Source organism: Bos javanicus, chromosome 1 (assembly GCF_032452875.1).
Source record: "Bos javanicus breed banteng chromosome 1, ARS-OSU_banteng_1.0, whole genome shotgun sequence".
In the NCBI taxonomy this organism is placed as follows: Eukaryota; Metazoa; Chordata; class Mammalia; order Artiodactyla; family Bovidae; genus Bos; species Bos javanicus.
This window is the reverse complement of record NC_083868.1, coordinates 56,838,664-56,857,446: the sequence shown is the minus strand read 5'-3', so window position 1 is coordinate 56,857,446 and position 18,783 is coordinate 56,838,664. Positions and strand designations below refer to the sequence as shown.

The following is an 18,783-nucleotide window of genomic DNA, read 5'->3' as shown; positions in this document are numbered from 1 at the left end:
TGAATAAAAAAATGAATATTCATTGGAAGATGCTGAATCTGAAGCTTCAATATTCTGGCCACCTGATGAGAAGAGCCGATTCATTGGAAAAGACCCTGAAGCTGGGAAAGATTGAAAGCGAGAGAAGGGGATGACAGAGGATGAAATGGCTGGATGGCATCACCGACTCAATGGACATGAGTCTGAGTAAACTCTGGGAGTTGGTGATGGACAAGGAAGCCTGGCGTGCTGCAGTCCATGGTGTTGCAAAGAGTCAGACACAACTGAGTGACTGAACAACAACAACCCCACTTCTGGACTGGGGCTCTGAAGAATGCCCAACTAGTTTCTGTTTCACTAATCTCTCTAAGCTTTTGTAACACAAAAATAAACAGAAAATGTAAAAAACTAATTAGTCTTACTCTAAGCTGTATTCATTAACTTTCTCTACAAAGATGAAAGGCAAGTGGTATTTGATGGATCCCCAGTCTGAATCCTTTCCTCAAGGACCTGTCTCCATGAAGTTGCTTAGAACAGTGAGGATAAAATCACTCAGCAAGTAACCATCCTAGAACATTGACTCATAGAAAGTGAGTTATCCTAAGCCTAGAGACGGGTTCATAGAGTGGAAGGAAGAGGCCAACTGAGGATGCCCTAATGAAGTTCTTATTTCTTCCTCCATTTTTTTTTTTCTTTTTTAGTTGCACCATGCAACAAATGGGATCTTAGTTCCCTGACCAGGGATTGAACCCATGCCCCCTACAGTGGAAGCTCAGATTCTTAACCACCGGACCACCAGGGAAGTCCCTGTCCTTCCTTCATTGATTCTTACTAAAGTTCAGAAATCCACAACCCATAAATTTTGGATGGCAAAAAAATCATTTCCCTAGTCCATCCACTGGATCATTGAATGAATTTTTGTTTCACTAGACGACTCAGACACCATGTGTTTGTGCTGCTCTTCCCCATTCCTTTTCCTAAATATAGTTCCTACAAAGTACTAGTTTTGTGCTCACTGTATCTTTTCATAAAGACACAATCCACGTGCAGTATTTCTCCCTTCAAGAAAACGGTCTTAAGTTCTATTTATATTAACTGAAAACAAATACTGATTACAGAAAGATGCCCTGGACATGCAAATGATTTTCTAAATGACTGGGAGCATCCTAGAAGAGGATAGACTGTTTAAAATGTGTGTATATATATATATATATATATAATATATATATCTTGCCTGAAACATTAGTGATCTTGGAAATGGAATTGGACATAATAGACAGTAGGGAGATTCTAGTTTTTTATCTGAGGACTAGAATCAGATTCTGAGACCTCATAGAGACATGGTAGGTAGCAGCGTGAAAAGGAAGAGAGCAGAGAGTGCTAAAGGAATATTCAAGTCTTTTGCCTTGGGACATCATTTTGGGCATAAAAATGAAAGTGGAAAATCACCAATCTTCATAGGATGGAGGTTACAAAAATGAACACTGCTCAAGTATTATCAGTTCCTCTCCCTCCTGGACTTTATCACAATGGGTCCAATGTGCTTAGAGTGAGCAACAGATGCTAGTTTGTAATAATTCCGATGCAGATAGGTTAGGAATATAGGTCTAATACCAAACTTTGCTAGCCTGAACCTGAGAAACACAGCCTTACAGGATCTGAAAGGCAGAGGATTTTAATCATCAGTGTTTCTCAAAGTGTCTGTGTGTAAGGAAGAATCTTGACTGTTTGTATCATGATCAATAGGCTGCTGCTGCAGTTAAGTTGCTTCAGTCGTGTCCAACTCTGTGTGACCCTATAGACGGCAACCTACCAGGCTCCCCCATCCCTGGGATTCTCCAGGCAAGAACACTGGAGTGGGTTGCCATTTCCTTCTCCAATGCATGAAAGTGAAAAGTGAAAGTGAAGTCGCTCAGTCGAGTCCGACTCTTCAAGATCCCATGGACTTCGGCCTACCAGGCTCCTCCATCAATGGGATTTTCCAGGCAAGAGTACTGGCTACTAGTATATAAAGCAAATTCCTGGGTCTTGCCACAGAATAACAGAATCAGATTTTTTGTGGGGAGATGCAGGTGAGAAAACATATACTTTAGATAAGCTATCTAACTAATTCTTACATACATTAAAGTTTAAGCCTCACTGGTCTGATCTGCTGCTTTATTTACTAATAAGGAAATTGAACTCTTCTCCAGTAAAGCTAAGTAGTGGCAAAATTTGGATGAGACCAGAGTTCTCCTGATCCCAGTCCGAGATATTTGCTTAATGATCTGATGAAAAGACTTGAAGTCTCCTATGGCAAAAATTACATCCTGTTTGCAAAGCTTCCAGTTTTGCAGGTACTTTGATTTTATCAGTAAGATGCTAATGGGTGTACATTCTTGTGAGAGGCTTTAACTTGCTAGACCAGTTGCTTAAATGCCCCTGTAAAATACCCTGATGACTCAGGATGAGGTGTCCTCTTTCCGAGTCTCTTCACGCAGTCAGGGTCATGTTGGCTGCACTCTGTTGCATGGTAACTGCAGAGGTACAGATGCTTTTACAGATGCTCCTGTGTGATAGCAAAGAAGAAGTTTCCCCGGGGTGGGGGGGATTCAGGGTACGTGTCCTTGAGCCGTATGCCCAGGATGACATCTCCTAGAAATCTCCTATGTGTTTTCCCATAGAGTGATTTGGCGCAGAACAACTGTCCACACCTACACAGATTGACCACATTTTCCAACCTCACCTCTCAGTACATTATTTATTTACATTAGTCCCACCTTTTCTGTGATTTCCTTTGCTTGCCGTTTTAGTTACTTGCAGTCACCAGATATTCCAGAAGTAAACAATGCGTAAATTGTGAATTGCATGCCTTTCTGAGTAGTGTGGTAAAATCTAACGCCTTCTCGCTCTATCCTGCCTGAAACATGAATCATCCATTTGTCCAGCATACCTCACCTGGTAATCACCTCATTGCTACTTTGTAATCAGACTGATTGTCTCAGTACTGCAATGCTTGTGTTCAAGTCACTCTTATTTTACTTACTAATAACCCCACAGCTCAAAGTCACAGTGATGTAGCAATTGGAATATGCCAAAGAGAAGCTGTAGAGTTCTTCAAGTGAAAAATGCAGAAGTTCTTGACTTAATAAGAAAAAAAAGTCATATTGAGGTTGCTAAGATCTATAGTGAGAATGGATCCTCTATTTGTGAAATCGTGAAGAAGGAAAAAGAAATCTAGTTTTGCAGTCACTTTGGGGTCATCACACCTCAAACTGTAAAATTTATAGTCAGAGTGTGTGATAAATGCTTAGTTATGATAAAAAAGGCATCAAATTTAATAAGACAATTTGAGGGAGAGAGATCTCATTCACATAACATTTATTATAATATATTTTGTGATTGCTTAGAAGAAATCCCTTAGAAGAAACAGAGTAGCCCTCAGAGTCAACAAGAGTCTGAAATGCGGTACTTGGGTGCGATTTCAAAAATGACAGAATGATCTCTGTTCATTTCTAAGGCAAACTATTAAACATCAAAGTAACCTGAGTCTATGCCCCAACAATTAATGCTGAAGAAGCTGAATGGTTTTATGAAGACCTTCTAGAACTAACACCAAAAAAAGATGTACTTTTCATCACAGGACTTCCCTGGTGTCTCAGACGGTAAAGCATCTGCCTACAACGCAGGAGACGTGGGTTTGATCCCTGGGTTGGGAAGATCTCCTGGAGAAGGAAATGGCAACCCGCTCCAGTACTCTTGCCTGGGAAATCCTATGGACAGAGGAGCCTGGTAGGCTACAGTCCATGGGGTCACAAAGAGTCAGACATGACTGAGTGACTTCACTTTCGTCATAGGGGACTGGAATGCAAAAGTAGGAAGTCAAGAGATACCTAGAGTAACAGGCCAGTTTGGCCTTGGAGTACAAAATGAAGCAGGGCAAAGGCTAACAGAGCTTTGCTAAGAGAACATACCGTTCATAGCAAACACTCTCTTCCAACAACACAAGAGATGACTCAACACTTGGACATCACCAAATGGTCAATACTGAAATCAGATTGATTATATTCTTTACAGCCAAAGATGGAGAAGCTCTATATAGTCAGCAAAAACAAGACTAGAAGCTGACTGTAGCTCAGATCATGAATTCCTTATTGCAAAATTCAGACTTAGTAGGGAAGAAAGTAGGGAAAACCACTAGACCATTCATGTGTGACCTAAATTAAATCCCTTATGATTATACAGTGGAAGCGACAAATAGGTTCAAAGAATCTATTCAAAGAACTGTGGATGGAGGTTCGTAGCATTGTACAGGAGGAGGCTGTGATCAAAATTATCCCCAAGAAAAAGAAAGGCAAAAAGGCCAAATGTTTGTCTGAGGAGGACTTACAAATAACTGAGAAAAGAAGAGAAGTGAAAGGCAAAGGAGAAAAGAAAAGATATACCCATCTTTGCTATTCTGAATTCCAAAGAATAGCAAGGAGAGATAAGAAAGCCTTCCTAAGTGACCATAAAGAAAGCTGAGCGCTGAAGAATTGATGGTTTTGAGCTGTGATATTGGAAAAGACATTTGAGAGTCCCTTGGACTACAAGGAGATCAAACCAGTCAATCCTAAAATAAGTCAGTCCTGAATATTCATTGGAAGGACTGATGCTGAAGCTGAAGGTCCAATCCTTTGGCCACCTGATATGAAGAGCCGACCCATTGGAAAAGACCCTGATGCTGGGAAAGATTGAAGGCAGGAGGAGAAGCAGACAACAGAGAATGAGATGGATGGCATCACCGACTCTATGGACATGAATGTGAGAAAGCTCTGGGAGTTGGTGATGGACAGGGAAGTTTGACGTGCGGCAGTCCATGGGGTTGCAAAGAGTCAGATACAACTGAGCAACTGAACTGAACTGACTGATTATTGGTTATTGTTGTTAATTTCTTATGGTGCCTAATGTATAACTTTATCATAAGTAAGTATGTGTAGAAAAAAAACAGTATTTATAGGGTTCAGCACTATCCATGGTTTCAGGCATCCACTGAGGGTCTTGGAATCTATCCCCTAAGATAAGGTAGGAGCTATTCCATTTATCTATTTATTATGTACTAGATATCTTTGTAAAATTTATTTTGGACAAATCATTTGGTTGTCAAAAATAAGGCATTTGTAAAATGTTACTTTAAAGAGTGAAAGTGATTTCTGCTTTTGGGGATATTCTGTATGGGTTTCTGGGTCATGCTATGGACTGAATTGTCCCCCAGAACACAGAATGCTGAAGTCTTAACCTCAGTGTGATTGTGTTAGGAGAGAGGGGGTTTTATAGGTAATGAGGATTAAATTAGGTCACATGGGTTAAGTCCTAAGAGATCAGTGGCCTTACAAGGATAGAAGAGAGATCCTCTTCCTTGCTTCCCCCTCCCCACAACCTGAGCATTCAGTGGGGGCAGTTGTCTGCAAGGCGGGAAGTGTTTCTCACCAGAAACTCCCTGTGCCTGCCCCCAGAACTGTGAAAAATAAGTATCTGTTGTGTGAACCATGGTCCACGGTATTTTGTTATGGCAGCCGAAACAGATTAAAGCAGTCATGGAGAGGCGGTTTTGTTCCAGAAATGCTCGAGAAAACACACGTAAGTGTGGCCCGGACAGACCGCTTCCTTGAATACGTGTTTCCCATCTCTGCGTCTGTTGTGTGCGGCCCCTGTTTGAGGAATCCTGGCAGTGGGACAATGACATCCCACTGGGCTCTTTGGGCTTGCCAGCCATGACATGACGCACTGGGTTGTGCCACAGTACATTCTTTTTTAAAAGCTTCTTAAAATGTTTAAAGTGTCCAATAGGGTTTGTTAACTACAGGCATAGGGTTGTACAGCAGATCTCTAGAACTTACTTAACTTACATAAGTGAAATTTTTCCTTATGTTCTTAAGGTAGAATGAGAATTCTTTTGAATTCTCATACTTTATTTAATTGCATCATTGACTGTTGTCCTCAGACCTCTATAAGTGACCAGACCAGTGAATTTTAAGTGGCTCTTTTTGCAGTTATGTCCTTGACTGTCATTTCTTTTAACCTCGTACCACCAGAAAGCAAAGCTTCTACGTAAGTGGGAGACCTGCCAGGCTGTGCCTTCAAAATGAGGAAGGGGAATCTTATTAAAGTTATTTCAGGGACAGTGAGCTGATATGCATTAAAGAAAGAAAATCCATCTCAAGAAAGGAGGGAGCTAGTGAGCATGTAGATTTTTGTGGAGACGAGGAGGAACTCAGGTTAGTGTGGCTGGGAAGTGGCCTATTGCCAAACTACAGAGAGACTCTCCAGAATTACTGACATGCCACAAAACCACAGGCTTGGAGACAGCATTCTCACCAGGCAAGAGGTTGAGCATAAGGTCACCCAAAGGCAGAGGAAAATATTTACTTTACTATTTAGGGCTGTTTTCCTTTCTTTAAACAAACTGTCCCTCAATTCCATAGCCAGAGCTTTCTTCTGGCACCTCTGGTTTATGTGGATTTATTAGTGATTTTCCCAGGAAGGCACAGCATCACACAAAAGCTCTTAATCTTTTCACCAGGTAATGATTAATGTCATGTCACAACTTTGCAATATTGTAGCTGACCAGTTAGTAAATCAATGAGGGTTCTGTCATTACCTTATCTGTCAGAGATAATAATTTATTAATGCAGCATTTTCTTGATTACATCTGCCAGTTGTTCCTAGAAATTATATGCTGAGCTACTGTCTTTCTTGGGAAATATTTAAATATACTGCTTAAGTATATCATTTACGTGTATGTGCTAATGCCTGGAAAATCCCATGAACAGAGGAGCCTGGTGGGCTGCAGTCCATGGGGTCGCTAAGAGTCAGACACGACTGAGTGACTTCACTTTCACTTTTCACTTTCATGCACTGGAGAAGGAAATGGCAACCCACTCCAGTGTTCTTGCCTGGAGAATCCCAGGGACGAGGGGGCCTGGTAGGCTGCTGTCTATGGGGTCGCACAGAGTCAGACACGACTGAAGTGATTTAGCAGCAGCAGCAGCAGCTGATAATTTTAACAGAAATCTAAACTCATTTTAGGAGTTGTTTGGTACTAGCAACAGAGCTGTAAGCAGGACCCTCAGTGAAGAATTTGCTCATTACTGTATTAGTTATGAGAATTGCAATCATTGAATCCAGTAATTGGAAAATACCTAGAGTTTGTAAATTGAATATTTGGAGCCTAGAGAGGGTACAGACTTGTCCAGGCCTTTCTGGGTATTTAGAGCTTTTAAATTAGAGCAATAATCCAGGCAGATTCTGTCTGCTTATAACAGATACACATGCAAGATGCACATGTATTACTCAGGAATATGTTAAAACTCAGTTCTGATGGAGTGAAATGAAAAGTGTCAGTGGAAGTGGAGGCAGAAGACAGTCTCCTCTTTCTTTTGAGAAGAAGTAGCTAATGTCATTCACACAACGCCTTCACACTTGATTGCCTAAACATCCAACTCTGCTGAGAAAATTTATAAAGATCATTTGGGGATGGAACATCTGAGTGGGGGCAGGCACACTCTGAAGCTTGCCTCTTCCTAAGGTGTTAGCTTGGTGTTCTCTGCTGCTGCTGCTGCTAAGTTGCTTCAGTCGAGTCTGACTCTGTGCGATCCCATAGACGGCAGCCCACTAGGCTCCTCCATCCCTGGGATTCTCCAGGCAAGAATACTGGAGTGGGTTGCCATATTCTCTAGAAACAGTTTAATCCACGATTTTGAACTGGTTCCCTAAGTCACAGGAAATAAATCACATTCTTAGTTTGGCCTTGGTTTTTTTTCACAACGGCTATATATTAACATTGCCAGGGAAACCTTTAAAATCCCCAATGCCCAGACAGCTCAATTCAGACCAATGAAATCAGAATTTCTGGGCTAGGACCCAGACGCTGGCAATTTTTAAACTCCCCAGGTGATTCTAATGTTCAGCCAGGACTGAGAACTATTGAGTTAGGCATAAAATCAGGCCAAAGAAAAAAGGATTATTCATAAAATGTTCCTCCTACCAAGGAAGTAAAGCAGTGTTTCAGTTAACTACATTTAGCCCATTATTCTCAATTGTACTGGCAGTGCCCTCAGTCTGTGGGATTCATTTTTCTTCTATATATAGAAGGGTTATAAGGGTTGAAGGTTAAACCCTAATCTTCAATCACTAACTTGCATTACTTCCCCTCCCTAGGTTCTTTTTCTCAAGATGGAATGTGCTTTAAATGATTTCCCAGTCAACAATAATGATCATTTATTAACTGTTTAATACTTGCCTGGCCCTGTCTTCTGCACTTTGTGTGCCAAATGTATTCCTCACGACAGAATTATGCACCCTCATTTTATATAGAGAGACTTTAGTCTCAGAGAACCTGTTAGATGCCAGATTATACAGGAGAACAGCAGATCTGAACACATGCACCATGGTTTTTTCTATCCTGGCGTACCCTGTATTCTGGCAATAGCATGGCATTGTGGAGAAAGCCATCCATTCTCAATGAAGGCAGTATCACCCCTCAAGGGGATGAAAACTGGTTCTTAGTGGGGGCGGGTGAAAAAATTCATTCTTTCTATGTAAAAAATACAGATATACATGCAGTACATAATCAAGTATAATAGCTTATTTGTAGTATTAAATTTCATGGGAGAGAGAAGATTAGAAAAAAAATGTCTAGAAAGCTGTTTATGAGTATGGTAATGAACAAAAGGTTTAGAAACACTGGAATAGACAGACGACAAGAAAGTTCATGTGAAGAGTTTTCAGGGGATTCTTAAATAAGACACCCGGAACCAGGTGGCTGAAAAGCTCCAGGTGTATTTTCTGACTAGGAAGAGGTAGAGTGGCACCATCGCATCCCCTGAACTACACACTGCACTCCTAGTAATGCAGCCAAGCGCTCATTTACTTGTTCAGCAGATGCTTCACACTATTGGCTCATCTTTGATTCAAGAGAATTTCAATGGAATGGAGGAATGTAACATATAGAAATAAATGTAAAGACCTGTATTTTTTAAGTTCAAAAAAATTTTACAAAAGTATTAAAAAGAATCAAGGAAACAAAAAGTAAAGCAATAATCAAAATTTTGGAGGCTGAATTAAGTCACACATCTTCTAATGAATACATGCATTCATGTATTCTGGGATTGATCCCTCAGAATCTCCCCCTCTCAAGATACTGCTTAGCCTAAAGTCAATTATCTTTGGAAACGGAAGGAAGAAATCTAAGATTTGTTAAGAAATACTTGTAAATTGGGTCTTCTGGTGTCTCAGACGGTTAAGAATCCACCTGCAATGCAGGAGACCTGGGTTCATTCGATCCCTAGGTTGGGAAGATCCCCTGGAGGAGGGCGTGGTAACCCCACTCCTGTATTCTTGCCTGGAGAATCCCCATGGACAGAGGAGTACATGCGGGCTGCAGTCCATAGTGTCACAAAGAGTCGGACACGACTGAGTGGCTAAGCACACACATGCGTGCACGCACACACACACACACACACACACACTTGTAAATTGAAACCTTGTGTTCTTTATCTCATTTTCTTTTAAAACAACGCTTCTAAAAAGGCTATTTACATGTTCATTATTGCAGATGAGGACATGAGTGTTCAGTGAGATGAACACTTTCAAATTCTACATGGGATACAAGGCAGAGTTGAGATAAAGTTCCTAATTTGTGGGATTTCAAAGCCCATCATTTCCTACACCCACATGACAGCTACTGGTTGTGGTGGGTGGGATGGTGTCTCATTTAGTTATCTTGAGTTCCCTGAAAATTGATTTGGGTGCCCGAGTCAGGGCTGACTGGCGGGTGAAGGGTGGTACCATCCCTGCCCTGTCTCAGGAGTTCTGGCATGGGTGGGGGATGGTCCCCAGGATGGCTCACCGGACTGGGGCTAAGAGGAATCCAAGGGGGTTGGTTAGAACAGAACCGGTCTCGGGATTGCAGAGAACCCATTAGTCACCACTTTGCATTCCATTCCATATTGGTCAGTGAGGGAGAGACATTCCGATCCTGACCAAAAGTTGAAGGACCACATAAATTTTCGCTGGTTGCCTGTTATTTCTGCTTTGCAGCTTAAAGGTGGACCTTTTGTTCACTGTGTTCTCCCGGATTCCACTTGCAGCTAACACATGCATCAAGGAATGGCTGCTCATTTCAAAATTAGAACAATGTCTATACAGCAACAAAGAACATACAGACATTTCTGCTTTTTTTCTTTTGTGCCTAGAGGTGAGTATACACCTTTTTGTGTAAAGTCTCCTACACAGTGTAGAGTTAAATCTTTCATCTCTTTAGGGCTTCTTGATACTACATATCTGCTTTATTTTGGTTTTGATTTTTCTTTCCTTTTCCAGCGACATGTTGCCATTTTAACTATGATTGATTATCTTTTTTGGGGAGCAAGACCATAACTTTAACTTTTCTTGGAAAGACAGAAACCACATATCCCCATCACCCAGCTCCCTCATACTTCACTCCAACCCTTGGGCAAATTAAGTGTAAGGAAGGCTGCTTGATCCCGTTGGTAGGGAAGAAGAGAGGAAAGCAAACTAGGAGTTAGAAGATGGAGGTTTTAGTGCTATGTCTATTTCCTTTGCCGTAAGAGAGACAATGGATGATGCTTGTCTCACTCTATTGTAAAAAATAAAGGCATGTAAAATAAGCCTTAGGAAGCTGTCACATATAACCCATCAGCAAGGACAAGCTGTGATTGCTGTTATTTTATTATTAACCAGATTAATAGACTTAACATCTGTCCTGAAGGATACATACCAAGCATTTCACAAGGTTATGGGTCATCTTGCCTTGTGCTAGCCTTGAAATAAATTAGACTTGAGAAAACAGGAAATGAATATTCTAAGGTATAACAGAATACATACAGAAGCACCATAGGGATATTGCTAGCTATTCTGGATCCTTGAGCAAGACCTGAGATACAAGGGCCTCTTGGGGGGTATCAAGAACAATGGAGAGAAAATGAGGACCCTCTTGGAAGGTGCTCTCCCTTCACTCTTTCTCTTCTCTGCTTTGTGCTACACTCCTCATAGGTCAGAGGGAGTCAGAATGCAGTCTCTGGTGAGGTAACCCCTTGATCCACATGGTTGTATGTAAATCCTGTGTTTATGGCACCCTAGAGAGAGTTGGTGGTGCTCTGCAATTTCCGGGGCTTTAGCTTGATAGACTGGGAAAAACCCTAGGTAGGAGCCATGAGTCTTGGTGTTAAGACTCAGAATTCCACTTACTAAATATTTGATCTTTAGCAAGTTAGTCAATCTCTCCATCTTGGTTTAGTTATTTTAAAAATTAAAAAAATTGAGGTATAATTTACATATTACAGTATTCAGCCTTTTTAAGCTATACAGTTAAATAGTTTTTAGTATACACACAGAGGAGAAGGTGATGGCACCCCACTCCAGTACTCTTGCCTGGAAAATCCCATGGACCGAGGAGCCTGGTAGGCTGCAGTCCATGGGGTCGCTAAGAGTCGGACATGACTGAGCAACTTCACTTTCACTTTTCACTTTCATGCATTGGAGAAGGAAATGGCAATCCACTCCAGTGCTCTTGCCTGGAGAACCCCAGGGACGGGGGAGCCTGATGGGCTGCCGTCTATGGGGTTGCACAGAGTCGGACACAACTGAAGCGACTTAGCAGCAGCAGCAGTATACACACAGAGTTGTGCAACCATCAACACTTTCTAATTTCAGAACTTTTTAATCACAGGAAAAAAAAATCCCAAACACTCATACTCATAAGCAGTCACTCCCCATTCCTCCCTTCTCCCAGCCCCCAGCAACCACGAATCTACTTTCTGGTTCTATAGATTGCCTATTCTGGACATTTTATATAAATGGAATCATACAATATGTGGTCTTTTGCGTCTGGTTTCTTTTAAACTGCATAATGATTTGTAGTTTCATCCAAGTTGTAACATGTACTTCATTCCTTTTTATGGCCTGATAGCATCCGATTGTGGTTCTTTATTTAGTCACTCATTCATCCATCATCACTCACTTTGAGTGAACACCTACTGTGAACCATCTTTGTCCCAGGCTCTTGGCACATCGATTCATGTTTATTCATGTTTATTACATGAATAAATGAAGGCACACGTTGATTCATTTATACTGACAAATCATTGAGGTTAATGGATTATTTATGAGTGTTTTAATTTTGAGAAGTGTTTGTCTTTATAGGTAAAAGAAGAGCTGAGTTAGCCTTGTTAGAAGCATTGCTTCTAGAAGCTTCAGCCTTGTTAGAAGCATGCTGTTCTCTATTCTGTAGGATTTTTTCTTATTGTAATCATTTTGTTTTGAAAAACAGCATTATAAATTCATCCTTTTTTAATAATATGCAAAAATGAAAAAGTGAAAGACAGAATTCATGACCCACTCCATTGCCTAAAGGCCTGGGTTATTTAGCTATTTGAGCAAGCAGCACAATGTGGTTTTATGCATTTCCTAACACAATTGTACAATTGTGTGCAGGAAAAATTAAAAAAGCATTATCCTCTCTACATGATATTGACATTTCCAGTTGAGTTGGTTTTTGTTCTAAATCTGAAGAGCACAGGGCATGAAATAGGGTCTGAGGAGACCTGGGTTCTTATTTAGATTCTGCCTCTGGGGCCTTCTAGGAATTTAGGTAAGAAGAGGGAGGGGGGCGTACATTACTGGCCTGAGAACCATGCGGTAGTTGTACAAAGTCTCATACTCAGAGGGGCCCATGTTGACTTAATGCTTTGTTGTAGCTGTCTTGAAATTCTTAACCATTTTGAACAAGATGACTTATAAATTATGTACTTCGTCCTGGAAGGAAGGAACATTTGTTAAGGGTCTACTCTGTACTGCCCACTTAATCTGAACCTCCAGCCATTGTTTTAAAAAATGTTTATTTTTAAAATAGGAGGACTAGACTTCATGTTCTTTTAAGGTCATCTCTATGTCTAAAATTCTCTAATTCCAAGTTATGTAAAATGTTCTAGTGAAGGTAGTGGTGTTTTGCCAACTATTTTTGTTTTTTTTAGAGATTCATCTTGATTGTTATGTTTTCCTGGAAATCTCCCTTAGTCCAGTGTAGTTTAGTAACTTTTCTTCTGTGCCCCATGCTCCCTTTGCATTAAGAGTTTTTGGAACAGATTTTATAGATTAAAGCCAACTTCTGTCTCTCCCCACTGCATTTCCTGCTCTTTAAAATCAGGTCAGTTCAGTCAGTCAGTTCAGTCGCTCAGTCGTGTCCGACTCTTTGCGACCCCATGAATCGCACTTTGTCATAATCACCTTGTAACTTACAAAATGCTACATATGCAAAGCTATGCCCGTAAATGTAGGTTAAATGAATGATTAGCTGAAAGACTAAGAATCCTATACAATTTTTGATTTTGAACTTAAATTTAGAAGCAACCTTAAAACCACTACTTTTACAGATTTCTGTAAAGAAACTGGGAAATGCTTCTTAAAATAAGCAAGATTAAAGAGTTCAGTAGCAGAAGTGAAAATTCAGACTTGCCAGTCCGTAATGTTATTAGAGATGAGGAACACTAAGGCAAATGCATAGCCCACAACAGTCACTGGCATACAGAAATTGAAGGTATATATAATGAGAAGCTAAGTCAAGACATTTTCCCAAGTAACTTCAATCTAAAACACTGTATCTTTAAACTGATATATGTATAATAAGAATCTAATAACAAAATAATACTAATTCATGATTAAAAGGTAATCAAAAGATTTAAAGGGTATAAAACTAAAAAGTTCTTTTTACCCCAAGCCACACTCTTATTTCCCAAAAATAGTCCCCAATGAGAGTTTCTTGAGTGTCCTTCCAGAAATGCTTTTTGAATAGTACATTATACAATCTTGTTTCTGTACAAATAGGACTGTATGTATACACAGTTCTTTTGCATTTTTATTTAATAATATTTCTTAGCCCTTCTCTCATATTGGTACTTGCTGTTGTTATTGTTCAGTTGGTAGGTCATGTCCGACTCTTTGTGACCCCATGGGCTGTAGCACCCCAAGTCTCCCTGGTCCTCACTATCTCCTGGAATTGGCCCAATATTAATACGTGTGGATTCTCTTTATTGCTTTTTAAGAGTATATAGTGTTCCACTGGAGAAGGCAATGGCACCCCACTCCAGTACTCTTGCCTGGAAAATCCCATGGAGGGATGAGCCTGGAAGGCTGCAGTCCATGGGGTCGCTGAGGGTCGAACACGACTGAGGGACTTCCCTTTCACTTTTCACTTTCATGCATTGGAGAAGGAAATGGCAACCCACTCCAGTGTTCTTGTCTGGAGAATCCCAGGGAAGGGGGAGCCTGGTGGGCTGCCGTCTATGGCGTCGCACAGAGTCGGACACGACTGAGGCGACTTAGCAGCAGCAGCAGTGTTCCACTTCATAGTTAGAACATAGCTGATTAAAACAATGCCTTCTGATGAAAACTTTTGTTGTTTTCAATTTGGGAGAATTACATAAAAGCATGGGCTTCCCAAGGTGGCTCAGTGGCAAAGAATCTGCCTGCCAATGCAGGAGATGAGGTTGGATCCCTGGGGCAGGAAGATCTCTTGGAGAAGGAAATGGCAACCCACTCCAGTACTCTTGCCTGGAAAATCCCATGGACGGAGGAGCCTGGTAGGCTCCAGTCCATGGGGTCGCTAAGAGTCAGGCACGACTGAGCGACTTCACTTTCACTTTTCACTTTCATGCATTGGAGAAGGAAATGGCAACCCACTCCAGTGTTCTTGCCTGGAGAATCCCAGGGACAGAGGAGCCTGGTGGGCTGCCGTCTATGGGGTCGCACAGAGTCAGACACGACTGAAGCGACTTAGCAGCAGCAGCAGCAGCAGAGACAATTACAAACATACTTGATTATTCTTGTCATGAAACTATTTTTAGGAACATTTCCCAGTTGGTATGAATTTCTTTCTTTAGAGTAATTCCTAACTTTCAAAAAAATTTTTTTTTTCGAAACAATCAGTCTGTATACTATTGAAGAGCAGCTGAAACTGTCTGCTTCATCAATGTGAAGAATGGGGACTGGAAGTGAAGCCTCGGTGAAAGGGGGAAGATTGTAGGATGTTCCCCAAGACTGATTCTTCTTAAAGTTCATTAAATGCAAAGATGAATATTTCTCAGTTTCTGCTTGAAATTAAATACATATTTATTTCTACATATCTTCCTATTATTTCAGCTTATAAATATATTTGCCAAATTTATAGTGGCTTCCAAAGCATCAAAAAAAAAAAGAAAGGAAAAAAAAGTCACATATAGGAAGGATGACAATAGATACAGACTGTAGTAAACATGGGCTTCCCTGGTGGCTCAGACAGTAAAGAATCTGTCTGCATTGCAGGAGACCAGGGTTTGATTCTTGATTCAGGAAGATCCCCTGGAGGAGGAAGTGGCAACCCACTCTAATATTCTTGCCTGGAGTATTCCATGGACAAGCCTGGTGAGCTACAGTCCATGGGTCGCAAAGAGTCAAAACTAAGGCATTTTTGCCTTTGTCTCATGACTGATTGTCTCATGTAATCCTGCACGTGGATTGAATTGCTTTCAAGAATGGTAGTTAACAGTAATATGAAACAGAAAGGCTGTAGCAATGGTTGGGTTGAGCCTGCTGTTAGCCAGTTTCTGAGCTGAGAATTAGGAGAGGGAGGGTCTCTTCAATAAGCCACAAATACTCTGTGTGTGTGTGTGTGTGTGTGTGCGCGCACACACACACGTGTATCTCCCTAAGTAGAACTTGAGCCACTCAGGGTTCTATATCCTTCTCTTTCATTCATTAATTTCTCGTGTGTCTACTATGCTAGGCACTAGTGATACATGGTCAGTACCAATATGTAGATAATGAGGAATTTTGAATGTGCCAAGAAGGACAATAAAGAGTATAAGGAGAGATGAAAACAGGGTCACACTTATACTGATTTCGAAATCAATAAAAGACATCTCTGAGGAAGTAGCATTTAGCTCAGACCTGAGGCAGAAGCAGAAGGTACACAGGAAAAGATTTCAGGCTGAGGGATAGACTAAGCCTGAAGTAGTGAAGAGCTAGGGAGAGTTTAAAAACAAAGAAACAAACAAAACCGTGTCCCGCATCTGGAGAAATGCAACAGGAATAAGGCTGGAAGGCTTACAGACCTTGTCCTTGATCATTGTTGTTGTATGGTCACTAAGTCATGTCCGACTCTTTGTGTCATAGACTGTAGCTCACCAGGCTTCTCTGTCTGTGGGATTTCCCAGGCAAGAAGACTGGAATGGGTTGCCATTCCCTTCTCTATGGGATTTTCCAAACTCAGGTTTTTTTATTTTTGTTTGTTTTTTACCACTGAGTCACCTACCCTTCCCTGTCCTTGTTAGGACTTTTAATTTGAATATATCATTATTATTACTCTTTTATATCTTACTAATTAAGGCTGTAATATAATCTGATTTGTATTGTAAAAATTTCCCTCTGGCTGGTTTGTGGAAAATCAAGTTTGAAGAAAACAAGGGAGATTTGTTTATATTTGTTATAATAGAGCGCATAAGAATGGTGGCTTGAATTACGTGATAGTAAAGAGAGTTGGAGAGAAGTGGGTAAATTTTTGACATATTTCGAGGGTAGAATCGCCAGGACAATGTCATAACACCTCTGGAATTTTTCTTTTAACATATCAGTTTATTTTGACTTTGCTATTCTAGAAGACTCTGGAAAGATGGAAAGCTATTTTTTTCTATTTCTCCTTAGGAAAACAGGATTTTGCTTATGACAACTAGGTAAACTGAGGCACCCTGAAGGATTATCCCAAAGGGAAAGAAGCTCCAAGGTTTGGTGGAGGAGTGTGTATGGAAAAGAGACTGGGATCTCCCAAGATTTGAAGATGTAAGAAGGTGAGTGATTTTATTAAGTGCATAGTTTATTTCAATTAGATACGGTGGGGGCCAAGCTCTGCTTTCATAGGGCTCACTGGAGATGGAAAGATCTTTGATGGAGGCCATTGTGGAGGCCAGTGTGAAAAGTCTCAACAAAAGGGCCCCAGCTCCAACTTTCCACAGAGTAACTAGAGGCAGCCACATGCAAATGGACCCAAGCTTAGACCATGTGCTCTTTGGCGATGAACTAAATTTTCTAGTTAGATTTCCATCTCCTTTTCAGCCATTTCTATTCTCCTACCATCTTTGGAAGGGAAAGGGGCACTTAAACACTTCTGAGATGCAATTTCTCATGACTGGAGGATAGAGGCCTAAGCATGTTTATCTAATTGTAAAATAAATAAACACAAGTATGTCTATTCTTATTTATGTACCTGATACTCTGGGCATTTTAAACAAAAACCAGACATTAGTTGTTACTGTTAATGATGATAGTGGTGGTCAGCAGGCAGGTTTTAGAGTAGTATTGGCAAATGCATCTGGAGAAAATATTACTGGAAAGGGGCTGTGGCTGGCGTAAACAAGGAAACAGCTGGGGAGCAGGTGGTTCTCTTCACATCTGGGAGCCACTAAACCCCGTGGTAACAGAGGCATTCCATATGGTTCTACCCCTTCCCCAGTGGGATTAGGCCCTGCTCCCCATCCCAGCTCTGGGCACTACTTAGGTAGGATTTCAGCAAATAGGTAGGCTTTCAGCAAAGATGACACTGGTGGAGAAGATGCCTCACCATTAGCGGATCAGGGACAGAGGTTCCTGCTTCATTCCATACAGCATGGCCTGGGTGAATCTAGTCCAATCACTTTAGCTTTACAGAATAATGCAGGATACAGTGAAATAGGTACTCATGTCTTTTGTGGGAATATAAATTGTTTAATCTTTCTTGAGGGCAGATCTGATGATATCTCTGCATAATCTTAAAATGTGCATTTTTTCGCCTCTCTTCACTGTAAAAAAATTAATCATAATATTGACTCATTATGTATACATGGTCTTTTGTTTGTTTATTTATTTGCTTATTTGTTTGTGATAAATCCTTAGAATGTACCACCCCAAACAAATGCTCAGATCTTGATGGTAACTGACACATAACCATAAGATCTCTGGATTTTATCCTCTGCTTCCTTCCTCTCTGAGGTAATCTGGATTACATATTCGTCATCATATAAATGTTTTCTCTTTTATATAGATATTTTTGGTAGCATTTGTATTTCTGAAATTTTAATTTTGGTGTATATGTACATATGTAAATGTGTATATTTAATCTTTACAAAATTATTTTTAATTTAATAATATATTGCTAAGATATGGATCATGTCACATGATAGTTTGATGAACTTCAGTTGGCTGATGAATTGTATCACATTGTATTCAGCACAGCTGATTCATACCCTCTCCTTTTTAAAAAAGATAATTTTACTTATTTATTTTCGCCTGTGCTGGGTCTTCATCGCTGTGCAGGCTTCTCTCTAGTTGTGGCAAGCAGGAGCTACTCTCTAGCTGCTGCATGCAGGGCTTCTCATTGTGGCGGCTTCCCTTGTAGAGGAGCACAGTTTCTAGGGTGTGCAATATTTATGACTCTCAGGAGCACCGACTCAGTATCTGTGGCACACGGGCTTAGTTGCTCCACAGCATGTCCGATCTTCCTGGATCAGGGATCAAACCTGTGCCTCCTGCACTGGCAGATGGATTCTTTACCACTGAGTCACCAGGGAAGCCCGTGTCCTCTCCTTTTGATAGGCATTTGGGCTGTGTTCAATTTTTGTTGGCTCAACCCAAACATTCCAGTAAAATATAGTCAAAAGGTACAAACAGGCATTTCAAAGAAGATAAATATATAGCTAACAGAAGTATGAAATAATATTTAACATCAACAGAGATCAGGAAATAAAGTGAAGGTGATGA

The 18,783-nt window shown here is 40.7% G+C and overlaps 1 protein-coding gene and 1 long non-coding RNA gene across 4 annotated transcripts in view; one reads left to right on the top strand and one right to left on the bottom strand.

Moving 5' to 3' along the window:
- PHLDB2 (pleckstrin homology like domain family B member 2) overlaps window positions 1-18,783 on the bottom strand; it is a 241,179-nt gene that overhangs the window by 158,302 nt on the left and 64,094 nt on the right. The gene's annotated exons all lie outside the window — the stretch shown is intronic.
- The window catches only part of LOC133232036 (uncharacterized), a 35,844-nt gene that overhangs the window by 4,047 nt on the left and 13,014 nt on the right, over window positions 1-18,783 (top strand). Inside the window, exon 2 of the long non-coding RNA XR_009731289.1 lies at window positions 16,696-16,838. This is a non-coding gene — a long non-coding RNA (uncharacterized LOC133232036). The remainder of the gene's footprint in view (window positions 1-16,695; window positions 16,839-18,783) is intronic.